A 22600-nucleotide genomic window follows, 5' to 3' on the forward strand; every position below is an offset into this window, starting at 1 on the left:
TGTCTCATTTCCAGACAGGGGACAAAGGGCTCGTGTCACCGCTACCCCCTGACAGTGAACATCAGCACTGGTGTCTCCAGCAAATTTAAAGCTGTATACAAGTATGTGGGGTTGTGTGAATAAAAATATAAACACAGGCCAATCCAAAGAACTTCAAAAACATTCATTGACTCATAGTATGGGAGTGAATCTTATGCCCAAACTTACCTGCAAATGGCCCAATCAGTCGTGTTCAAGCTGAAGGTCCCTTTTTGGTGGTACTCAAAACATTAAATGTGTTGCCCTAAAAAGATAAACACTGCAACAGGCCTTTGAAGTAGGAACTGGTTTTGCTGGCTTTCCCCTCCCCATCCAGTCCCCTTCAAAGCCATCAAAGCAACTTTCTAAAAGTGTGAATGCCTTACGAGCAGCTTCTAATGGACTCGCCCTCCACTGGGCCCTCACTAATCAGAGGTAACATCCCTAATTATGCCCCTTTCAAAGAGCAGTGAGGCTAACGCTGGTCTTAAATGGTCCTGATGCTTCCCTGCTCAGACCAGGCTGCTCAGACCAGCTCACACACTGGTGGCAGAGCAGTGGCCAGGATGCTATGTCCCGAGGGTATCTAGCCGGCAGAACCTTTCTCTGGGCCATTTCCTTTTCTTTTCTCCAACCACCGGCACACTGTTCCCTAAATAGTTGATTCTGATTCACAGAGTCTCTGCCAAGAAGAATCCAAGGATTTAAAAAGGGCTTACCGTTGCCTAAAAGAGCAATTCTTTTGTATTTAGTAAATTTTAAAAACAATTAAATCTTGAGGACAGTTGTTTAAAATGGAGCCTTCCAGGCCACACACTCCAGATATTTTAGTTCCAACCGATTGGGTGATGGAGAGAACTGTTCATTTTTTAAAAAATATTTTATATTTTATTAATTTATTCATATTACATCTCAATTGTTATCCCATTCCTTGTATCCTCCCATTCCTCCCTCTCTCCCATTTCCCCCTTACTCCCCTCCCCTATGACTGTTCCTGAGGGGGACTACCTCCCCCTGAATATGCTCATAGGGTATCAAGTCTCTTCTTGGTAACCTGCTATCCTTCCTCTGAGTGCCACCAGGCCTCTCTATCCAGGGGACATGGTCAAAGGTGAGGCACCAGAGTTTGTGTGAAAGTCAGTCCCCACTCTCCACTCTACTGTGGAGAATGTCCTGTCCGTTGGCTAGATCCGGGTAGGGGTTTGAAGTTTACAGCCTGTATTGTCCTTGGCTGGTGCCATAGTTTGAGCAGGACCCCTGGGCCCAAATCTGCCTATCATCGTGTTCTTCTTGTACGGAACCGTTCATTTTAAACCAGCACGCTAAGAGGTTTTGCAGTCAGTGCTCTGCATTTTAGCAGGCTTGGTCAGCACGGTGTCCATCTTCGACTCTGTCACCTCGCCAGGCTCATCTCCCAGGTTTGAAGGTCCAGCTTCCGTCTTCACACTGCTTCTACCTCCCTGGTCACTTGTCAACTGTAGACTTTTAAGCCTACGGATACCTACTCTCAAGTGTGCTGGGGGTTCCCATTTGGAATTCCCGCCCTGAAGTTTCGGGGGCCATCCTAGTTTGTATGCCATTTGCCTTTTGTAAAACAACTCTACGATGACCCTTTGGTGTTTAGCTTATCAATGAGCATTAACTGTTAAAATATCCAAAGCTCACAGTCACGTCTGATTTACCATTTAACCCGCAAAGCTCTGAGACTGCAGTAGGTGCTAAAAGGATATGCATAAGGTAGAGGCATCTAACTTAGGTCTGGCGGATATATTTAGGTGAGTTGGACGTCACTCCACTCCTCCTGCAGGGCATGGACGGAGAGCCCATCTCTGATGCGACTGTCACGTAAGGTTCATTCAAACAGAAATGCACATGATCATGCTATGATCCAAACGGGATGTTTACCTCATTCAGTCAATTTTGGGCTCCAAAATCTTGACATACTAGATAAGGCATAAATATTTAAATACGAAGAATTTACAGTTATTTTTATTGAGGACCCTTATAAAGATACCAAAACATTTACTTAAAAGAATCGGTAACAGAACATATTAACAGCCTGGTGGGGCGCTGGGTGCCATCACGTGTGATAAACTGTAAGCCAGGGCAGATGCTTTGGAGTGCAGTCTCATAGTTTCCATTACAAGCTTATAGATTCAATTTCACCATTCTGTAATCTCTCCCAAGGAAATCCAGACACAAGTAAACAGTGATCACATAAAATGTTCATAGCAGCACTGGATGCAACAGTGAGAGCTGCACCCACAAAGAGATGGGCAAGTAAATATTTATATATTTAAGCCATAGGATAATATGCAGTCTAGTATAAGATACATTACAGGTACTGATATGAAGCGAGTTCTAATACACATGAGCTTAGGCACTGTAGGACTCACATTACAATGGCTTCTCCAAAGTTGAGAGTCAAAAATGCCTTTATTTATGTATTTCCTGTCTCCACCAACAACTAAGGGTCTCAGGACAGATGGGTGGCACGGTTAGCTTGAAGCTGCCTCTGCAGAGCACACGCAGAGTCACTGGTGCCAACTGCAAATCTTTCCATCAAAGCCTGACATGGGCCTCATAGGGAAAGTCTCTGCCCGGCCTGCTTAGATTCATTTTCTTCCCGTCAGCACAGGTCCTTTGCCTGACCTTATCATGGTCACGTGCCCCGTTTATTCTCTGTGGTCACTCCCCATTTCTTGGGACTGAAGATGTACTTCAGGAGTCCTGACTGCTTGCCTGGGCGGCCCCGTGGGCCTGTGTATTAACCGGGAGTGTTTGCCTTCCCGGCACCTCACTCCTCTGTCTCTCAGGGGGGAGAGGTGCTGTTCTGAGTGCCATGTTCTCTGCCCATGGGAAGCATGCGCTGCTGTTTGAACTCTCACCCTGGAAAGGTCTCCAAGATTAGAGGGGCAAGTTCAAGTGGATCTTGTTTTTCCCTTGCCTTCACGTTCAGAAAAGAGCAGAAACCGAGCTGTTAGTGAGGCCTGAGACTCGTGCGCTCTGGGAAGCCCCTGGGAAGACAGGTGGAAAGCTGTAAGTCAAATGTCCTAGAATCCCCTCTACATCCTTGGAAGCAACACGCTAACATAAGGACCTGGGACACACGTGTCCTCGGCTCCTTGAGGGCTTCTCTGATAAGGGTACAACATCAGTGAGGGTACAGGATGGCCCTGTCCTCTCACACCTGCTGTCGCTTGCATGGTGGAAAGAGAAAACAGACTCCTTCAGTTGTGCTCATCCGCACATATGTGTGGTGGCACACGCACGCACCCACACAGTAAAGAAAAAACCATCAACAGCAGGGTTCTTTTTAAACATTAAATAAAAAGAACTAGACAAGTTCTAAAGTTCTATATTCTGGCAAAATATATCAGAGTGACAATTTTAAGTTACAAATCAACATTGTCTTATCCTACTTTACCTTGTCAGCCAAAGGCACATTTCACAGCGCCTTCTAACCGTATTTGCCAACGCATCTTTTTATCCCAAACTCCTAGCCATCAGTCAATGGTTCCACTGCCATCTTTATCACCGTATTATGTATGAGCTCCAACATGGCTGTCACTCTGCCAGACACTACACAAACCCTCATCAGGCGACAGAGGAGATCCTACAGAGGTTCAGGTCCCTAAGGGATTGTCTGAAGAAGCACTGCCACACTGAGCAGCGTCTGCCCTTCTCTTTCCCTACACTGTCTGCCACTTACTGAGCAACCACAGAAAGAGATTTTAAAAAAAAAAAACACTTAAAAAAATGTTTACCTGACTAAAGTGAGACTGTCATCAACAGAAGCCAAATGAATTTCTCTCCATCCTCCACCCTGTGCTGCAACATCAACATCCTTAGAAGGTCCAGGTTTTCACCTTGAAATAAAGAAGAAAGGGGGAAGAATATGAGGAGGGTGGGAGAGGAAGGAAGAAATATGGGAGAAAAAAAAAAGGAAAGAAAAAGTAGTTACTAATTCTTTCACAATAACATGTTCAATGGCAACGCTCATTGGCCAGCCGGCCTAGTCAATCAGAGTGCCAGGTTCAGCCAGAGGCCTTGTCTCAAAAAAATAAAAACAAAAACAAAAAATAAAAAACAGAAAAAAGACAAAAGCAATGGAGGAAGACACCTAAGGTCAACCTCTGGACTCCACATGTGCACACACATGTTCTCATAAGCTTATGTGCACATGTGGACACACCCATATAAATATAGACCACACACACACTCACACACACAATTTAAAAAACTAAACATTTTTTTATAAGACTGAATCTATAGGACCGAAAAACAGGCACCAGAATACTAATGATTCAAGCAAAAAAAAATTATAATATTCTTCCTGTTCCCATGGATACGCTCAGGTCAGTCACGTGACTTGTATGTCTTCAAGCTATATACTCATATGTTTTCCTATGCAAGCAATGCTTATTTCTTCATCAAGAATGCATTGAATTGAAAATTTAAAGCAGTATTTGTAATCATTCAAATGTAAAAATAGAATCTACAAATCTTGATACATACGTGTTTAAGATTGCTATAATTTCTTGCTAGCCAGATCCCTCAAGAATGAAACCAGAGTAGATTATCATGTGATGCACACTGGTGAGCCAGGAGTAGGGCTTAGCCTTCACCACATACAAGAACAAATGGTTAGAAATGAGGGTGCGCCAAACAATGGGATGGATTTTCTTCCTTTCTGCTGATAGAAATCTCATTTAGACAGACTGCTCTTTTGTGAAAGTAGCCATTTGATCATGGAGAAGCGCCTTTCAGCTTGCGTGTAGAAGACAGGAACACACTGGATGGAAAGAAAAGGGATTGGCAGCACTGTCGGAGGTCCGCCCCTAACCATCGCGCTACCTTATGCCTTTGGTTCACCGTTTTCATCTCCACAAAGAACAGGTTGGCAAAGGCTGCCTCTACAAGGTCCCAGGACTGGACCTCTTGGGCTTAGCGAAACAAGCATTCAAAAGAGGAAGCTGGGTTCACTTACGTGTATCTAAAATGGAGTATTACCATTCATTTTCTCCCTGGGAAATTGGTATCAGGTGATGGGCACAGAAAGTTTGCAGGATGATTCTGGGTTGGACAAACAAATTCCCATGGACCTCTTTAACTTGTGATTACATTAACTAAGCAACTCCCTTTATACTTTTATTCAAAAACAACAAGCTGTGTTTGGAATGCTGGTATCCACTATTTATTACGCTTTCCAACCCAAACACGAAAACATTTGTACTTCTGTTATGACTTCACCTGGTGGCTTTCATTTTCCCCAACATAAAGACGGGGTGAAGCAGAGTAATAGAAAAATAGAAAACATCTTTGTCGGAAAATGAGCTCGCAGCTGTGTAACTGGAGCACACAACCATAAATCAGAATGTCAAATCCAAAACACATGACTTCGTGCGAGTTCTCCATGTGTGCTCTAATGTGACTACAGCCTGGTTGCTATTATGATTTAAAACAAAGTCTTTCATGCTAGAAACAAAATGCGGAATGTGAGCTGCCTGGGGGGAGAGAGCTGCGAGCTCGCTGGCGACGGGGCCTTGCCGTCACTGAGGTGGGCTACGGTATTTCAAGCATGGCTTTGTCAGGTGTGAGGGAACAGGAGGATACAAGAGGACGCTTGGCAGAGGTCTTCGCATGAGGGACGAATTAGCTGGCGGTGTTCGGCGGGCGGCGCGGCTTGACAATCCGAAATGAGCTGCGTTCTCCTGCCCCCACCCAAGCAGGACCCTGAAGCCAAACACAAAGATTACCGAAGGTCTCCCCTCCCTGCCCATCACGTAAACAAACGGCCCAGCTGTGACTGCTAGGAGCCCAGTTTTAAACTTGGACTTTCTTGTATAAACTTCAATGTAATGGTATTTAAAGTGTCATAGGCAATAAGCATCTAATCCTACTCAATAAATTGTAGGCTCGTTGCATGAACTCTTAGAGCTGTTAGAGACAGCTGTGCTTTTTTTGTAATTCAAGTCATTTCCAAACTGGGCAGCCCTCCAGGTGTGTTTTCAGACAAACAATGTACACTAGAAAAAGTGATGTTCTGAGGTTTTGGCCAATGGGATAGACACAAACTGAGGTTCAATGTGGGAAAACTCAAGGGTCCTGACCTCCCTGAGAGGACAGCAATCAAGGGAAGGGAGCCCACAGGCCGCTCTCCTTCCCTTTGCTAGGGCCAAATAACTTTCCCGGCATCATCATATTAGTAACAGTTGGGCCAACGCCATTTCCAAGGGCCAGAATGGAAGATGACAACTTGGGGGGAGAGGCAGTTCTCAAAAATGAGTTACCACTTTTAAGGGCAAGGATAAGATACAGGTTGCCCTCTCATCTACGGTGACGTCTGAAAGGATGGGCCACACAGAAGCCCTCCCAGGACCAGAAGAAATTTCAAGCAGGCTTATTCCCATTCACTATTTCCACATAGACCTGCAGTTAGTAATTACTAACAGCCAACGGGCAATTACTTGACTTCCCAGCATTGGGTGAGTCCTTCTCAGGTGTCTACAAGCTTCGAGGAGGCAGGGTGGGCAGGGACCTTTTCTATGGTCACCTCAAGTTGGTTATTCTGTGACTAGCTGGTACACACCAGTACAAGCACAAGCCAAGAAGCTGCAGCCCAGGTTCTCCCAGAACATTCCTTGCTGATGTTGGCTGACTCAGTGAGGCCAAAGAAAGGTCTGCCTCTTGGAGCTCTTTCCAGAACAAAGAGCTTCTTACTGCTTTGGTTTCCCTTGAGTTGCCTTGCACCTGCCAGGTCTTACCCACTCTCGCTCCGTCTTGTTATGACATTACTGTGTGCTCTCTTTCAGGCTAAATATATTTTGTGTCTGCCTCACTGTCAACAATGCAGAGAAAACAGAAAAGCAGGGGAGTGGGGAGGGAGGGCTCCCTGGAGTTCTGGGGTGGGTAGAATTGCATCCTAGACAAGCCAGGCTAAAATGAACCAACAGGCCTTGAGGTTCTGGAACCCACTCCAGCCCGCAGGTGGGAGGGGTCTCATTCTCTCTTCAGGCCCAGGTGGACAGCTTGGCAGCTACATCTATTCCCCAAACACTTAGGAAACTCTGGGTCTCCGCATGAACCCCCCGCCTGCCACACAGCTCCCAAGTCTACCTCTTCATAGCCCCGTCACTTGTAGGTTAAAGACTGGGCTCTGAGGACTTGCCTTCTCCAGGGGGTTGGGGTGATATCCCTGCTGCTCCTCTCTGAGGGACAAAACCTCAGACTTGTCACCTAAGCAGAATACTTTCCCTGGGGGTGGGCGGGAGGGAAATGGCCCACTTACTTTTCAGTCCATAGAGCAAAACCTCTCAGGCATTATTCAGTTTGAAGGGGAAGGCTTGGTGGCTCTGAGTAGATTAAAGACCAAAGCGAATCCCCCCCCCCCGCCCCCCGGGGGGTCACTTCAAACAAGCACAGCACCCCAGATGTGTGCTATTTATCAGTGAATTAGACCTTCTGGGGGCCAATCTATCAGTCCCATTTCTTTCCTTGAAGCAGCCTCTAAAAGCCTACCAAAAATATCACCAAAGCCACAAATGTAGTATTCGGAAGTTGCTGTTTACCCAGCGCCACAGGTAGCATTTTTAAATACACGAATAACCCACTGAGATGCTGTTTCATGTTCATGAAAATGTTTTGAGAGGAAGAACATGGCCCACAGATTAGGGTGGTGGGTAGTAGCATTTTTTTTTTCCAGCTAAAAGCTGGAGAATGAAATTATTGAAACCATCTTCTGTTCTACTTTAATTTTCACCAGCTTTTTGCTAGTTTACTTTAACAAGTAATGTTTGATTGAATTCAGGCCTGCTTTTGTTTACAAAGTGAACGAGAGCCAGCAAGTCGTGGCCTGGCTAATTTGCACATCCACTGGCTCGGTCTCCACCCCTTTAAACAAAAATCTGGAGTTTGTGATTTATTGTTGATTTGGCTAGCTCAAATGATTTTAATGGTTAAAATTTACCTTCTATCCTATCCTTGAGATTTCACCAACAGCACCCAACTGATTTTACTGTATGAGGCAGACCTGGCCACCACTCCAAAAAGAAAAGAAAACAAAAGAAAGAAAAAGTACAAGAAAAGCACAAATTACTTCCCAACTAACCAAGATTTCAGATGCCAACAACGGAGCTGGAGATAAAAATTCACAGATGGGAAAAGACAAACACAAGACTCCGTAAATCCGCCATTATAGAAACTAAACTGATTTATCTGGAAGGAACACTAGCAGCATATTGGTACGACACAAGAGTAATTGTTGATACCAGCTGGGTCCCTCTGTGTTTTTAGCAGCCTTTGCCCTTTGACAATTGGACAAGCTAGAAGCTCTCAAACCCACTAGAGTACCAGAGTCTTCCTGGAGGCCTATCCTCAAAGTGCTCTTTCTCAAGAGTCTGCCTGAGCAGTGCAGGGTAAATTTTATAGGAACACCAAGTCCCGCCTAGTGGCTCTGGAGACCCACATGCCAACCTTAGCCTAGCTTTATTCGTGTTTAATGCTGTCTTAGCTAGACCCTCTCGTCTCCTTTCTCGCTTAAACTCTGCCGCACAACTCTATTGGCCTGTCGTCCGAGGCTGCGAAGTGTGTGTGTGTGTGTGTGTGTGTGTGTGTGTGTGTGTGTGATGGTTTTGTCATCCAAGGCTGTGAAGCCTGGGGGGGGGGGGTTGATGGTTTTGCCCCCTTATTATTTGTGTGCAGTATTCTCACACAGCTCTGCGGCTGGAACTCGTTCCATGTGATGGACAAGCCTGCCGGAGCCACTGGACTCCCAGAGGCCGTCCCATTGCCTCCCCACTCACTTCCCATCCTCCTAGCAGCAAGACAAGACAGGCGCCCAGGCGAGGCTCTTCCGCGCCCCACCGATAACCTGCTGTCTCTCTGAGCCAGCCCCTTCCCAGCAGCTTGCCTACTTCATTGCAATCTCTTCTGAAAGAATCAGAGAGTGAATGACTCCGATGCCTCATGATTTAGGGAGTGGCTATGAGCTTCAGGAGGAAACTGTGTACATCTTATTAAGCCTGCTTCTTCAGAGTCCAGCCCAGCAGGTGGTATGTGGCTGATACTTGAACATCTGTTCATCTATGTGTGAGCATCCAAGTAAAATATGCTCTTAGAGACTACTTTAATGACCTATCACTTTTCAGAACACGTGTTGGCCATATAGAACCACAAAGCCTTAGGAACGGCGGGGAGGGGGAGGGGGAGCGGAGGGGGAGGGGGAGGGGGAGCAGAGGGGGAGGGGGAGGGGAAGGGGAGGGGGAGGGGGAGCAGAGGGGGAGGGGGCTCACCCCGCTCATACTGAAACCAGGGAAACTGAGGTCACAAAGATGGCAATTTTTTCCAAGGTCAGTTCAGTGGAGCTGGCAAATTTCAGGTGAGCCAAGAGTCAAGGTTGGTTGGTTTGTTGTGGTTTGTGTTTAGAAGAAAATAATGCGGCCCACACTATCGGGCCGAATATCTACAGCAGGGTTGCCTGCAACCCGCTTTCTAAGAGAGCCCGGGCATTTGTTCAGTGCTCACAGCCGTTGTTGACCTCTCTCTCTCTGCGTCTTATGCTTGGTTTCCAAGTGCACGGAGAGTCGGACTTGATTTTATCAGTACTATGGGATTTCTTACTTTGAGCTTTGCAATGTAATCCTGGCACTGACTACTCAGCCAGGTCAAAGTCCACAGGTCCACAGTACAATCCTCCACAAGACTGCCCTCCCTTTGGACACCAGCCACACGCTCTGAGATTGTCAGGCCACCTGCGTTTCTGACTAGCCAGCTACAATCCTGGCCTTCCCATGTCTCCTCCAGGACACACAATCCAACTGAACCATGAGTTGAGCTCAGAAAACGCCACACTCACAATGTTGGCTCTGTAGAAAGACTACCAATCAGGAACCACAACAGAAGGGTATGTAGCTCTAGAAGGTTCCCAAATACAGGGCATCTACGTCCTCAGGACCCTAATCTGGCACATTCTTTAGTGTGTATCACCATCTGGGAAACTCACCCGAGGCACCGCAGTCTGGCACTTTGCTGGGGTTTTATCGTAGAGGGGCAGTTGACTGGGTTATTGACCATGTGAACAGCTGAGTCTCTAGGACCCAAGCAGTCTCCACAGGGCAGACTAGCAGCACACGGACAAAGCCTCAGTGATTGAACTGTGTGATCCCAATGTGATCGATCGATCGGCCCTCATTCTGAGTCATCTGCTGGCTTAGGCTCAGCATGCAGTGGAAGGAACAGCACACCCACCACACACAAGCTCCAAGGATCTCAAGCTTACCTCTTAGGAACAAAGTCCGGCCGTTACTGAATGGGTCTGTATCCTGCTTGGTCTCCCCTGTGTCCTCAAGAACTGATCCGTTCCAGGTCAGTGCCGGTCGGCCTTGCCCTAGCTCTCTGGTTTGTTTTGTTTGTTTGCCTTTTGTTGCACTTGGGCTTTAAGCAACTGTTCTTTGTCTCCCTCATTAGCTTGAAGAACCATAGAAAGAGGAATCAGGTCCATCATGGCCTCATTTGGTCCAAGATCACAATTAATGTAATTAACTGTTTTTTTTTTCCTGTGGCTTCCATCTCATGAGTTGATTCACGGTATGTAAGAGATAACTCTAAACCTAAACCCAGCCTCAGGATGAGAGCAGTTGCAGCGTCTTCAGGCATGAAAGCAACAGGTTGACCAGAGAAATCTCCCGGGAACTGAAAAAGATCTCAGCACATAATGTGAAACATATTTTATTTCATAACTTATTGTTTCCGAGTCCATTAAAAGGTGGACTTGGGAACTTGAGGCAAAAGATATACAAGTAAAGTCCGCGTTTCATGCCGAAGGTACTGGTAACAGTGGGGCATTAAGGGAGCTCCTAATGGAGTTCCCTCTGCTCGGCTTTTAGATGCTCTCCGTTAATCTGTATCAAACAGCTGTGTTCTCGGTAGCAGAGCGTTTCCTTCGAGTTCCTTCTCCCTTAACACGTGTGCTCACCATTGTTACAGGTGGAATTCTCTTCCAACAGCCCCAGAAATATCCATCAGCACAGAGAGGGAACAGCATCGCTGGAGACATGGAACTCACAGTTTTGATGTGTAGTGATGAGCACTGCCGTCCTATCTAATCCAGGAAAACAAAGTTGAGAGCTAAGCCTTCCTCCTCCTCCCCACACAGCCAGGCTCACTCCAACCTTCACTTTCTGAGAGCTGAACTGTTTACCTTCCACAACCGCTGATAGAATTGAATTGGCGGGAAATCCATTTCCTCGTTTTCCTTGCTGCAAGTTTTGTTCACAGCAGTTGAAGATTATAAATTCCACAGGCTGATGTCCTAGCCGGAAGTGGTATGTGTGATCAGAAAGCACGTGGCCTTAAAGGGCAAACAACTTGACTTTCTATATGCTATGGCAATCTTGTCTTCTGCTGTCCGTTCCTCAATGTTTTTCTCTGTATCACATTATGCTAATATCTCAGCCAAGTGCCATAGATGCTGATAATGTTCATCAAATAAGAAATGATTATTGAACTATAGTGATTTTTATTTCTGAGAAGTGACATCTGTACAGGCATGCTTCTGTCCAAATCTCAACTTCCATGTCTTTAGGGCTACCTTTGCACCCACACATATGATCAGTCATCACTTGCCTAGTGCCACCTTACTGAGAACTCGATGTGTCCGTGGCTGCTCTGTCCTTCTGCAGTCTCTCCCAGTCCATGCAGTTGAAGGCACAGTCTTCCACAGTGTACCCCTCACAACCTGCCGCTTTTTTTTTTTCATGAAGAACACTTACTGTCTTAGTCCTAGCTTAAAAGACAATCAAATGTGTTATCGTTTCAGAAACTGATTTGGGGAAGAGGGAAAAAATGACTGTCTCTCCTAAGGATAGTCAAACTTTGTTCTTAGTTTCACTGGACTGAAAAAAGAACTTATTTAACGATTACTATGTTTATGTGCCTCTTAAGCCAAAGTACCCAACACACACTAACATGGTAGTGCCTCAAATGTGGAGTGAATGAGATATGTGTGTGTATGAAAATCTGTGACTTGAATGTCTTCACCATTAACTGCAATGGGATATATCCTTGCCACTTTTGGGTTTCAGGTACCATAGTGGTCATGTTCCAGTTGCTAATTCATAAATACTGTAACGCAGCAATAGTCAACATCACCATTTGAAAGGACATCTTCTCTGTTTGAAATCATTAGTGGCTGGCTGGAGAGATGGCTTAGCAGTTAAGAGCACTGTCTGCTCTTTCCAGAGGTCCTGAGTTCAATTCCCAGCAACCACATGGTGAGTGGCTCACAGCCATCTCTACTGGGATCAGATGCTGTCTTCTGGTATGTAGGCATATGTGCAGATAGGGCAATGTATACATAAAATGAACAAATCTTAAGAAAGAAAAAAAAGACAGACAGACACACATAGAGAAAAGAAAGAAATAAAGAGAGAGAGAAAGAAAGAAAGGAAGGAAGGAAGGAAGAAGGAAGGAAGGAAGGAAGAAGGAAGGAGGAAGGAAGGAAGAAGGAAGGAAGGAAGAAGGAAGGAAGAAGGAAGGAAGGAAGGAAGAAGGAAGGAGGAAGGAAGGAAGAAGGAAGGAAGGAAGAAGGAAGGAAGGAAGGAAGAAGGAAAGAAGGAAGAAGGAAGGAGGAAGGAAGAAGGAAGGAAGAAGGAAGGAAGAAGGAGGAAGGAGGAAGGAAGTCCTTGGGTTGAAAGCACACTTGCCACAGTTGCCTACATGATGCTCATAATCCTCCTACTCTACCAACTTCATCCATTCCAGATTTTTCTTATTTATTATCAGGCTCCATGATTGGCTGTCTGTCCTTTTGGTTTCATTCCAATTCATCTAGTGCAGGGCCTTTACATATGCTGTTCCATCTTCTAGAAATATCTAGCTTGCTCCCAATGCTCATCCCTTCACCCTTTCCCAGGAACCCCAGTGTGTTTATGTCAATATCCCTTGTAAAGAGAGTTTGGTCCCATCCAATATTGGGGGCCATTTAAATCTACTTTTTCTGGATAAGACTGTTGCTGAGCATCATCGTGGCTTTTTTTGTTGCTGTTGGCTTACCTGTTGGTTCTTGGCCATGTTAAGTAGATCCCTTGAGGTTTGACATTGTCCATGAGGTGTCATCTTATTCCCTTCTTGCCTTTTGTATCTCCCTCTTGTCCTACCAGGCTATCTAAGGTTTACAATACAACATAAGTACCCGTGGTGGCAATGGGCATCTGTAGAGTTCATAATCTGAGGAGAAGAAGAATCATTTGCCATCAAGTATATCAAATTATATACAATAAGTATGTGTTTTCTATACATCAAGTGTACTTCAGTAATGTTGCTTCCTTTGTGATTGTGTTTGCAGCACTGGGATGGAACTCAGGACTTTGAGCATGCTAGGCAACTGACTGACTCCCCAACTCCCCAAGCTGTATCTCCATCTCCAACAAGACTGTAAGCAAAGAACTCCTTTCTCCTTTCTTTGATCATTAATGATCAAACATTGAAAAGTAGCTAATCTTATTCTATTTCATAATATTTGTATGTATATACACCTAACTACATGTATAATACATACATACGTGTGTATATCCATACACACACACATACTCCCCTCCTTTAGTTTTCCTCACATTCTATGTACACTCTTGGGATTTGTTCTGTTTGCATTAATGAAACTAACTTTCATTTGTTCATCCAGATAAGTGAGCATCATATTTCCTTCTCCCATTTATGTTTGAATCCAGTCACCTTGCAAATGTTGTATGCCCCGCATTTCCCATTACCTCTGGAATCTCCCTAGTCACTAATCTCAAAGCCCATCTTGCCAGCAGCTGCCTAATGTGACCTATTCCTTTAAATCTGCCTGTGGATTTTTGAGGGTTGTTGTTGTTATAGTTGTTGTTTTAAACTTATGTGTTCTTTACTTCCTGAATCCACCCCTAATTTCGTCTCAGAATTTGATTCTAATTTCCTTTTAATTAGAGCCTTTAAGGTGCAGAAAGACCACACCCACCCCACGGTCAGTTCCTCCTGGTAGAATTTTCCACCTGCACACAGGCCCCGCCTGCAGGGAAGGAAGCTCTGCCACCCAGCTTGGTACAGACATAACCTGAAACCTGACACTGTGGGACTATTACGGAATGGATGGTTTGTGCGGTCCTGCTGACTACTGGTTGCATTACAGTTTAACCCAGCGTGCTCAACGTTTGGTTCCAAGTGCTGTAGGACTTAGATCCTCTCCCTTCCTAAGGGAGTACTCGAACCAGCACTTGGTACTGCGTTAGCATCAGCTATCTACTGGGCTGCTTTAGAGGGAGAACACAAACTCTTAGCTGACTGAGAAAGGCTGTTCTCATAAAGAGGACAAAATGGCTGTAAGGTTAAATGCGTTTTCTCCCTGTTAATATCATGTTTTGTGGATTCTTGTTTCTACCTCGTGTAGGTTTTTTGGTGCCGTCCCCCTTTTCTATGAAGCTACTTATTTCCTCTTGCTACATATTTAAATTGCTTTTAATTTGCATAAACATTAATTGTAAAACAAAAAAGGGTTATTTATTTAACAGCTCTATTTTTCCTCTTGACTTTCTATGTTTTGTTTTGGGTTTTTTTTTTTATTACCTTATTCAGATTACATCTCAATTGTCCCCTTGCTTGTCTCTTCCTGTTCCTCCCTGCCTCCATCTTTCACTTTTTTCCCCTCTCATAGGCCTATGACAGAAGGGGACCTCCTCTCCCACCATATGGTCACAGCCTATCAAGTCTCATCTTGGTCGCCTGCCTATTCTTTCCCTGAGTGCCACCAGGCTTCCCCACCATGGGGAGGTGGTCAAATAGGGGGCACCAGAGTTCATGTCAGAGTCGGTCCCCGCTCTCCACACAACTGTGGAGAATGTGCTGTCCATTGGCTAGATCAGAGGACTTTCTATGTTTATGTTCTGAATTTTTATAGTGATTAAATATGATATAAACTTTTTAGCAAGACATGAATTAAGACAGGGCTCAGCTCATGGAAGGGCAGTGAAGAGCATATATGCACGTAGTGTGCAGGAGAAGGCCCCGGGCCCCGCTGGCCCTCAGGAGCTGCCACCCACTGTGGGTTCTGTTTGTGCTGCCTGGCTCTGGGTCCGTGCCACCCCCACTTCTTTCCAACATCTCTTTCCTACATGCACCTCACACTCAAGACTCAACTTCACGCCTTCCTCCATCTCCATCTTCCCTCCTTTTGAGTTTCTGAATTCCATCTATAGCTCTACGAATTTGCTACAGGGAACTTAAACTTTAAAAACACCATTGCTGTTGCTGTTTTTGTTGTTGTTGCTGTTGTTGCTGTTGTTGTTGTGTTGTTGTGCTTTGTCTCCCAACCCAAATCCTTTCTATTTTATTCCTGCTAGATTTCTTGGTTCTCCTAAGCCTTCCCCAACTTATCCATATGCTTATTGGGAAAATTCCTACTGGTGCTCAAATGGGTGCCTCAGAGCTGGCCTGGTGTGATGGCCTCATGACTCCTTGGTTTCCAGTGTCTGCAGGATGCTCTGTACATCTCACACTGAGCTCCCTGAAGAACACATCTGACACTGCTCCTCCTTGGGAACTTTTTCTTCAACTTCTAAGCTACCCTGGTGAAGGAAGGACTTACACTCACCAGGAAAAGGGTTCCAAGGTAGTTGGGTCTCATGACCTTCAGTGAGGGCTCACCTTCCTGGTCAGCTAAATTGGATGTAGAATTGCCTAGGAGGCAAACCTGTGGGTCTGTCTGTGAGGGGACCCACATCTACTCTGGCTGTAGGCAGCACCTGACCATGGGCTGGGATCCCATCTAGAATGAGAAAGAAGACCGCAAGCCGCAAACCGAGCAGCGGCGTTTCGCTATTTCTGCTTTTAGCTGCACACACTGCCTCAAGCTTCTACAGCCCTCCCTCCCTGCCACGAAGGACCACACCCTCAGTCCATGATCCGGAAGAAACCTTCCTCCCCTAAGCCGCTGTCCTCAGAGATTTTGACACAGCAACAGGAAAAATAACTAACACGCCCCTCCTTGATGTTAGCCCTCTGGATAACAGATTCTCCCAGGCATATCCTAACTGCAAGTCTGTGATGTTTTCCTTTCTGCGTTTAAATGCATGAGCCATGTGGCAGGGACTTTGGTCAACCTCCCTCTGGGCCCCTAGAGAGCCCTGCTGCTGGCTGTTAGCAGGTTCTAGGCTTTATCCTGAATAGCTGAGATTGCCAAGTGGCAGATTTCCATACAGGTGAAATTCACACACACACAGACACACACACATGCACACGTACAATGCCTACATACATACATACATACATACATACATACATATATACATGCATACATACATACATGCTTTCAATACTTTTGAAATTCAACAATATTAATTCTATACTTTGAATGTCATAGATACCAGAGGAATGCTTTTACGTCTTTCCTTTATATGGGACAAATCTGCAACTTGAGAACAAGGCCCAGTGGTAGTTTTCAGACAGAATCATTTAATTAATCATACTATTTGAACAGCTGGGGAGCCCATATATTTATGTTAGAGCTTAACATTCTTGTGAAAAATTGTCAAGTATGAATCAAAATAATATTATTTCACATTTTAATGATACACTATTTGTCTTTAGATTTTACTCACATCTAACTTTATAAATCAATAGTTCCAACCTTTGAGAAACATTATTACCAATGCTGAAAGCCTTTGAAAGCACTATCACATGGAGTGTGGCTTTCTTGTTTTGTTTTAAACCTTCTCAGCACTCAGGCTCATTTGGAAAGTGTGAAATTTCCCAATTTTTGTTTCTAATTTGGGCTGGTGATAGACAGAGAAGAAATAGCTTGGCAGCTACCAGCAGAAAGAGGAGACTTTCTCAAAAAATAAAACGAAGTAAGACTGAGAAAGGTCGAGTTTGTCTTATTTAATTCAGTAAAGAAAAGCCTAAACAGACAAATATGAGAAGACAGTAAAATTGAATCATTGTGTTAAATCACCTAAAACCACATTTTTAATGAGACTGTTCATTAAAATGTGACAAACGATAGTGAAAATAAATGGGGAAACTGTATAACACTAGTTGGATGCCAAATTCAAGCTTCTTTTCCTACAGTGATGGACAACATGAAAGGGAAACTTTGGATTCTTCTAGGAAACTCAGTGGTGTGAGCAACTGTTTCTCTGGAAGTCACTCACAAACACTAACAACCACCATCCATAGGCCCTGGGTAGGCTGGGTCTCCAAGGCTACACTGGACCTTTAGTACCCTAAAGGCAGAAGCTCCTGCCTAACTAAGTTTTAAAAGGCAGCAGGAGTGATGGGTAACCGCGACTTGCCACCATAAGGTTTAGTTTTCCATTTTGTTGCACATCTCTCAAGACAAGAACCGTTATGTTTGGCAATTTGCATGGCTGGTGCCACAGGACTATGGTAACTAGACTGTGATTCTGACCAAAGCAGGCGAAATGATCCCTCTCTCTCAGGGGAGAAGGAATGGAAGTAACCATTGGGAAAAACCCAAAGCCTTTTTGAGGGCTTGAGAGTCAGACAAGTTGTTAACCAAGGTCTACATGCTCTCCCATGCTCTCTGAGGCCATTTGAATGAAAATGGTCCCATAGGCTCATGGGGAATGCCACTATTAGAGATGTGGCCTTGTTGGTGTAGGCGTGGCTCTATTAAAGGAAGTGTGTCACTAGGGGGCGGGCTCTGAGGTCTCAGAAGCTCAAGCCAGGTCAGTTTGTCACCGCCAGTTCCTGCTGTCTGCAGATCTAGATGTAGAACTCTCAGCTCCTTCTCCAGTGCCATGTCTGCCTGCGTGCTGCCATGCTCCTTGTCATGATGATAATGGACAAAACCTCTGAACTGTAAGCCGACCCCAGTTAAACATTTTTCTTGATAAGAGTTGCCGTGGTCATGATTCCTCTTCACACAACAGAAACCCTATTTCAGACATTGTCCGTGACAGTTCAGCTGCCTTTGCCTCTCTGTGCCACCTCTGCTCTCAACTTCTTAAAATAAACTTCATTACACAGGAAGACAGGAAGCATGTGCTATCGCATTCTGGCCCCCAGGCCACACAGAGGTGGCCTCAACTGAGCATGCGCCAATGCAGGGCTAGATAACCTTTGGGGCCAGCACAAAACCCAATTATCTAAGAGAAAAGATACAGAGACAACTAGAAACATTGGGCTTTTAGAATTCAAAATGTTGCCCCATGGAGGCCTTGGATACCAGTCAAGTGAGCTCATCCACTCTCCACTCGCTCACCCATTCACTCACTCACGACTGTCATTTATTGCCCATTTACCACAAGGCCAGCTATTACACACTAGAGTCAACTGGTTAGGCAAGCTCACCCCGTCTCTGTCCTCAGAGCTCTCACCACAGGAGAATAGAAAGGCAGTTAAATAAAACATAAGCAAGTGTAGAAATAAAACTTGGGTAAGGGAAACAGCAGTGTGAAAGTTCATCCCAACAGAATGTGACATGGTCAGGAGGGGAGGCTTTCCTGGGGAGGCGGGGCCCGGCGGGGTCTTCCGGAAGGAAGTACTGGCAAACGTCCCTTGTACCAGCAAAAGAAAGCATGAAGGCTACGGTGGGGGAGAGGTCTGACAGGGAAAGGCCTTCAGACCCAGCACAATCTGAAGACCTCACTAGTGAGTTTCATTTGAAGAAAAAAAAAAAGAAAAAGTGGAAGTCATGTATTTTGAGATGACTGCCCGGAAGTTCCACATCCAGTCTGGAGAAAGCCAAGCTAGATGTGAGTGGCCTGGGTGAAATCCAACAGGGCTGTCTATACGGAGACACGCCCACCTTCCTGTTGTACGTTAATTGCTGGCACAGCGATATTAAGAGTTGGCATCTTGAATGGGGGCCAAACCACCACTTGGTTAAGACAGGGGAGTTTTGACTAGCTCTGCTAATGAATAATGAGCCCAATACCCTCTGCCTGGCATTCATTCCTTCACATAAATTCAATATGCTAATGCATCTGCAACAAATTAAGTGTCTCTTAAAAGTCCCTTGAAAGTCTCCAAATCTTTGAAAATTTAGAGTGCCTATGGAAAACAAATAAGCAAAACCCTTCTTGACCTTTTCTCTATTCATAAGTAAGATCAATGGAATATACCAGAAGCCCAGAAACCCTTCTATTCTCAGAATTTTTTAAAAAAGAATTTGCTTTTATGAACCCAAAGCAGAATTGGAGGTCTTAAAAAAAAGCCCACTAGGCTTGCTTGGTTAGCTTTTGATAATGAAGTCAAGGGACTACTACGGTAATACGTACCAGTTGCAGTGCAGGATAGCCCTGTCTCCAAACTCACACTGAGACATGTGTGGCCTGGACAAGCCTTAGGACCTAAGAGTAGCAATTTACGTTGTTTATTCTTACAAAATGGCAAAGCAGGGACAGGGAGAGTGTCCGTTTCCCATTAGTCAATGTCACACACCCCTCTGCCTTCCAGTGACCATTTCCTATAACAACCCATTAGACAGCTCTACAACAATCAATAAAACACTTAAGACCATGCCTGAAATCCAAACAGAATCTTAGAATGGAGAGATAAGGAGATAGTGTTTTGAAATGACATTTTAAATAACGAGATTCACCTAATCTTATTTCGGAAAAGAAAAAAAAAACTGAAGGAAAGAATGGGGTGGGAAATGCTACCCAAAAACAAGTCAGCAATTTTTGAGTTTTTCAATTAAGTTGCCAATTTTAAGGCTATTATGCTGCTCCCTGAATCAAAGGGATTAACAATTTCCCTCTTAGCAATTAGAAAGGTAGCATTTGACCATGGAAGCAAATGGGGGGGGGGGGGGAGACTGTACAAGAAGTTAGAATCAACTAAATCTCTGCCAAGGACCACCCAAGAGCAGCAAGATGAGAGGTTGCTTTCAAGTGGGGCTGGGATCAAAGACTGAAGGAGATTAGAACCAATAGGAGGTTAAAGGGAAACATCTGGCCTTTTACAGCAATCACCAATGGAGAAGTGGATCTTCCCTGAAGAGGGAGCCGCCCATCTGACCACAGACCCTACGATGTGCCGCAGAACGCCAGTTCCATGCAGAAAGACGCCTCTGCCTTTCAGCAGAAAATGCACCTAAACGTTCTGAAAACTTGCTTGAGAGTGTACAGCTAAGCTTGAGACAGAGAGAGAGAGAGAGAGAGAGAGAGAGAGAGAGAGAGAGAGAGAGAGAGAGAGAGAGGAGAGTTATGCTGTGTTGTGTTGTGTTTGTATATGTGTGTTTATGTGAGCGCCCTTACACGCATCTGGAAGCCGGAAGTCCACATCAGGTGTCTTCCCCCATCACTCAACACCTTAGTTTTTGAGACAGGATCTCTCTCTGTACCTGGGCTCATGAACTCAGCTTGGCTGGCTGGCCCGTCTCTGCCTCCCTACTGCTAGGATTGCAAATGCGAATCCAGTTTTCCCACGCATGCTGGGGATCTGCAGCCTCTCATGGTTCCAGGGCAATCCCTTTACTGACTGAGCCCTGTCCCCAGTCCCACATTAGGACTTGTAGCCCTTTCTCGCTCCGGTCAGAGCACACTGTCATCCCTTCACAGTCTTGGATCCAATAAAACCCACATCTGCTAAGGAAGAGATGAAAAGTCCTGGAGGCAACATGGAATTTTCAGGATATACAACAGGAAGGAGGAAGTTCCAGTATTTTCCTAATTAAAAGGGGGAGGGGCGTGGTTCTGATGAAAAGACCACTTTATTGGAGAATGTTCTTGCTTTCTAATTTGGGTCTTTTGAAAGAGGGGCTAATGGTCACATGGTTCCTATACAAACTCTGCTTCTACCTTATTTCCTTTCTTCAGAGTCTCCTGGAGAAGTCGCCACCCAAAAGAATGATAAAACAAGCCCAAATCCGCATCTTCAAACGTGCCAATTTTATCTGCTATCTCTTCCCATCACATTTCCTTAGAAACCCAGAGAGGAATGTTTTAAAGGCCCAAAGCAAGCGTGTTTGCTTGACTCCATCTAACAGGAAGTCAGCTAGGATCAGAGCTCCCGAGCACTTTGTCATGGGGTCAGACAGGCTGTTTCCTTATTCAGGCCACAAGTAAAAAAGAGAGTTGGTAGTGTCTGAGCGCCATCTGACACGTGGGGTTTTTAATCGATGAACCTCCCAGGAGTGAGAATCATAGACAATGAGGCCTGGGGTGGAGGTTTCAGTGCACCACGTGTGAGAAGGAATCCAAGGAGCCATAGATGAAAAGGCGGAGACGCTGGAACTGTTAGCTTGCCTCCAGAGCACCGAGCGGTTCTCAACCTGTGGGTCCCGATCCCCGTGGTTTGACTCTCCCTTTCAGAGGGTTCTCATATCAGACATCCTCAACATCAGGTATTTACAGTCTGATTCATAACAGTAGCAAAATTATAAAGTAGCAACAAAATAATTCTATGGCATGGGGAGGGGGGTATCACCACAACATGAGGAAGTGTCTTAGAGGGTCACAGCATTAGGAAGGTGGAGAACCATTTCACTAGAGGCCGATAGTAGTTTAGGGTACAACTGTTGTCGCCGCTATATCCTAACCACCCCTCACCCCCTGCCTCTGGGTTCTCACTTGGTCTGTACAAGAATGATTCTGTCTCACACAGTGTGTAAATGAGGTAACAGGAACCAAACGCCTCCACCTGAGATATGCAGCCTCTCTCTCGAAGGGAACGGATTCGGCACCGCGGTGCCCGCTTGGAGTCTTTGGCTCCTGTAAGCCACAGATTTACTCCTTCCTACTTGCCTAATTCAATTGTCTTTGGGCCTCAAAGAAAAGAGACTGAGAACTACAGTCCTCAGCGTGTGGCCCCTCGTGACGTGACACATTTCACTCTTGCACCCAATCACTTTCCCTCTTCTTTAATGTTTAATATCACTGCTTCTCTGAAGAACTTAGCTTCTTGTTTGTGAGGTATGTAGTTCTAATTAAGCAACATCGCAAATTCCTAAGCTTCCTCTTTGTTACCTCTCCCCCCCCCTCTCTCTGCCCCCTCCCTCCCTCCTTCCCTCTCTCCCTCCTTCCCTCCTTCCCTCCCTCTCTCCCTCCCTCCCTCCCTCCCTCTCTCCCTCCCTCCCTCTTTCCCTCTCTCCCTCCCTCCCTCCCTCCCTCTCTCCCTCCCTCCCTCTTTCCCTCTCTCCCTCCCTCCCCCCCTCCTTCTTCCTTGCTTCCTTTCCCTCTTTCTTTGAGACAGGGTCTCTCTGTGCAGCCCTGGCTGTCCTGGAACTTGCTCTGTTACGTAGCCCAGGCTGGTCTCGAACTCACCGCATGCCTCACTACACCCGGCCCACTCTCCATCCTTAGCATCTCCTTCTGGTTTTGTATCTAAACCTTGCTGCACTGCTTTGTACTGCCACACAGGATTGTGAGGATGTACCCTAACATTTCACTTTTCCATCATTCCTGCTGACTGTGCAGGTGCCACCACTTCCGGCTCTGTTATAAATAGCACTGTTGAGCGTTCTCACTTACGGGTCCCTCATCAGATACCTAATCATTTCTCTGGATCTAGCCTGAGGTCTCGACGACTAGATCACTGGAAGACTCGAACTTAGTGTTGTGCTTTGCCTTCCACGATGTCTGTC

The 22600-nt window shown here is 45.5% G+C and overlaps 1 protein-coding gene across 1 annotated transcript in view; it reads right to left on the minus strand.

Annotated features, from left to right (window-relative positions):
* Nucleotides 1–22600, minus strand: part of LOC311605938 (uncharacterized protein) — a 302332-nt gene that overhangs the window by 75303 nt on the left and 204429 nt on the right. The window contains exons 1-3 of the transcript XR_014782119.1: nt 10298–11040; nt 3786–3887; nt 1256–3035 (exon numbers count right to left, since the gene is read on the minus strand). The gene's annotated coding sequence lies outside the window, so the exon portion shown is untranslated. Of the gene's footprint in view, nt 3036–3785; nt 3888–10297 lie in introns of the transcript that reaches the window.

This window comes from Acomys minous, assembly GCF_964271855.1.
Source record: "Acomys minous genome assembly, chromosome: 9".
In the NCBI taxonomy this organism is placed as follows: Eukaryota; Metazoa; Chordata; class Mammalia; order Rodentia; family Muridae; genus Acomys; species Acomys minous.